The following is a 4,033-nucleotide window of genomic DNA, read 5'->3' as shown; positions in this document are numbered from 1 at the left end:
CCCGCTCCGCTCCCCTCCGCCGCCGCGCAGAGCCCCGCCGGGCGGCCGTGCCTCCCCGGGAGGATGCGCCCCGGCAGAAAGGAGCAAGCTCCGGGGGGGATGGCCGGCACCCCTTTGCACCTCTCTAGCGCTGGACGTGCGCTTTCCCGTGTTTTTCCCACTCGCTCGGCCCAAAATACGCCGTTTTCACGCTCTCCCACCCGGTGTCCTCCCTAGGAGCGTGCACAGCAAAACCCGATCGCCCGGCACTGTCCCCTCCCTTTGCCCATTTGCCGGGACAGCCAGTGGGGGGGGGAACGGGGACACGAAGTTGTCCCGGCTCTGCAGCCGAAGGCAGGCGGCTGCCCGACCTCCCTAAGGGCTTCGGAGGGAAGCTTGGTGTCCTCGGCCACGTCGGCACAAGGGAAACCTTGAATCAATCCCTGCCTCAGCTAAACTGTCCCGCTGACGTGCACGAGTCCCTCACTGCCACCAGCCCCCTTTGTCGCCTCTCCCAGTCGCCTCCAAACTGGGGGTCGGGAAACTTGTCCCAGAAGCGCAGCCCCCGACCACAACCCGAGTACGCGGAGGGGGAGGGGGGTTAGGGCAGGCTGAACTTTGCGAGTGTTTTTTCTATAAGTAGCTCACATTTGCTGTGATCTATGGTGTGAGGCAGGAACTGAGACTTATTGCAACCCCGTTCCCTCTATTGGATAATTAATGCTGATTCATAGCGGTTTCTACCTACGAATGTGTGTTTCGTTTTTCTCTGCAGGGTCCATGGTTCTTTGGTATGTTGTTATTCCCTGAAAGGTAATTGCACTTGATATTCTCTCGGGGAAGGCTCATTAGCCAAGGGCAGGGTGGCGTTGCCAATCTCAGACTCTTTCAACAATTCAATGCAAACATTTGCCCCAGAGGTTTAGCACAGCACTCCCAGCTCACGAAACAGCCCTTGGATACGGCATTTCCCCTAAGAAGCCTTGGGTCTCAAAAGAAGTACATATATATATTTTCTGCCCAAGCAGGAAACGTTTTAGTTTAGGGGTTTTTAGTTTAACCCCTCATTGTAAGTAGTCGAAGCTACACGAGAAGATTACACATGTTGCCTCGGACTGCAGGACTTCGCGCTCCCTATTATCAGCAGATACTCAGGACACAAACATGGATGAAATAGCAGAAAAGACGCCACGTCTCCCACTCCTTTCTATGCACCCCTTTATGCTCTCTTAACATTTACAAAATGCATGTTGAAAACACTTTTCCACTGCCCACCATTACAGACCTACACTTGACTTCTTTCTCACACACGCCTGCTGTCATCTCTTTGGCTCCTTTCATCTCTCCTGCTAAATTAATTACTTCACTAATGCAAGGCAATGAAACTCAGGTATAAGGTAAGTTAGGGAACATACATTAGTTAATACATACTATTTTATGAAGGTGAGCCCTCTGTGATTGTTCTCATTTTATTTTTTTCCCTCTGTTGTTCGTCATTTTGAAAATCTTATTCTTCCATTTGAATCTTGGCAGGTTGAGCAGGATGATTCACAGTTAACATTGCAGAGAATGGGAAGATCCAGTTCTCACAGGAGAAAATGGTCCCCACAGGACTGATGAAGTGGAAGCAGAGGGACAACATCTAGGCTTAACAAATTCTCAGACATCACAAGGTTTTCCGTGTTAGAATAAAAGAATCTAGGTATCTGTATTCATGGAGAATTGGATGGTATATTCTCCCTGGTAGCAGTGTTAAAGAGCAGAGACCGCTCTTAGTTCCAAACAAAACCCCCTATGTCTAAAGCGTACCTCTAACCGTCTCACTGTGTTTACATACTTCCATTCACCACGCTTTTCCCATCAGCGTTAGCCAATAAACTGGAAGAGCAAAACTCATCTGTGCAGCATCACTGCTGACTTTGATGTTAGCACATTAGAAAGGAAATTGTCCTACAGCGTGTGACTACACAACAAAAGTAAGTCCAAAAGACTAGACACTCAGATGTCACGGGTTTTAATCTTCACTCATCAGAAAGGCCGCCGATGGGCCTACAGGCCTCACCTATCAGGGGGACCAAAAGTTCATCGCAAAACACCTCAATGCTGTGAATCTCTGACAACAACGCTTTCCATGCTGACAGCCTTCAGTATTTTCAAGCCCAAGCCCGTGTCCAGAAGTTCCACTGACTGAAGGAGAATGTGAATGAAGGACACAGGGCAGGTTTCTGCAAGGTGGTTTTGCAGGGTGCCAAGTCTGCCTGTGCTTTCCAGGTCCTACTGGTACTAAGTGTGGACAGTCACCACCCTTGCAGGAAGCCTTCAGCAAAGAAAACATCGGTTCTTTAATTCATACTTTGGGAATTCACAGCCATGGTTTTTGTTTGACACTTTAAGTATCTCTTGTGCCATGGTGGTACATTCTGGTTCTTCAAAAGCATTTTTCAAAATGACCAGGCTTTTCAGTGATGAAACACGATCGAGTTAATGTACTAATAGATTTCATTTTAAAGCACATGCTAAATTTAAAACTTGTCTCTTATGCATTTATAAACCATCGCTGATAGTTCTATTGATCAACGACATAAATAGCTCTAGCAGAAGCCTTTCTTTGATGCAGATAAACATAAACAGCATTGAAAAAATAACACACAAGTGATTGTCCTGTGCTCTTACCTTGAGGCTATATCATGATCACAATAAGACATATCTAGGCATGTGTCATACTGGATAATACTATTTCTTGGGTGTTTGAGGGCAAACGACTTTACCTTGGACTTCACAACAGCTGAGACATGCCATTTAAAAGCACTGTCCTGGCATTACTGAAAAAAGGCCCTACTAAGCTACATATAATTATTAACCTATGTACGAGATTTTTTTTTTTTTTTAAATTGCTTCACATTAAATACTCAGATCATTTTATTTCTATTATTCATGTGCAAAGCTAAAAATAAACATTTGAAATATTTTTCTCTTTTATGGAAGAGCTGATAAAACTATTCATTTGAAATGAACTCTTGGATGAACCAAGAGCCATATTTTCTGGGCTCAGATCTCTTATTCCCAGTTGGGAACCCCACATCAGATGAGGGCAGTACAATAATCCTCAGAGGGAAAGTGCTCTTTACTTCAAAATATTCACCAAGAATAGCTTAGGCAAACAGTTTCCAGCCTAAGAGTCATTCACAATATGTTCATTTGGGCTTTTCATTTCATTACTCTTGATGTGTCACTGGTCACCTATCACACTTGCTCTATTTCTCAATAGGTTGGTTGAAATTATTTAAACAGGTGACTAAATGAATAATAAAAGTGCCAAAGCAGTATTTCCGTCTGTGTCTGCACGCTTTTGTTTTCTCCAGGTATTCATCCAAAGCCTGATTCTGCCTCCGTTCCGTTTGATAAGAGCAGGATTTGATCCATAAAGGAAAAGTATTCACCTAATACTTGTTCAAAGAAAAATCCTGCTTGCTCTAATGTTCACATATATGGCCACAAACATGGTCAAAACAAGAGCCATCTGAACCCCCTAGAGCTGCTTTGTAAATAGGGTCGCGGTATGAACCCAGGAACGTAACCAGTTTTGTCACTGTAGGTTAATTTCAGCTTTCAAACATTATGGAAAATCATCGATTGCCTTTCTTCCCCCGGCCCTGGTTTAACTTCAGATCACTTCCCCTGGCAAGCGGCTTTTGATACTCAAGTAAGATGCTATTGTTTGATCCAAAAGTAAATTTCTTTTTGCTGTTGTTTCCAGACTTCATTCATTGAAGAAGGTCCTGTCTGCAGCCAATATGTTCATGGTAACTGTTTGTTCCCGAAATAAACATCTAGCGAGATTCTTCGTATTTGAGAGAGGCATTGCTTTCATTAAATAATCCTCTGTACATGGGAAAAATGATACAAAGATCTCGGCCCTGCTTTCCTTGGGCACCTAACAGTTCAACAGACTGTTTTAGGTTAACAAGCATGCAAAGAATGGGATTTCAGACCCGCTGTGCTGCAATTAGTGTACTTCTAGATGGATTTTTTTTTTTTTTTGTTTCCTGGGAAA

Source organism: Charadrius vociferus, unplaced genomic scaffold, assembly GCF_000708025.1.
Source record: "Charadrius vociferus isolate BGI_N301 unplaced genomic scaffold, ASM70802v2 scaffold14, whole genome shotgun sequence".
Classification (NCBI taxonomy): domain Eukaryota; kingdom Metazoa; phylum Chordata; class Aves; order Charadriiformes; family Charadriidae; genus Charadrius; species Charadrius vociferus.
Note: the sequence above shows the minus strand (reverse complement) of the source record.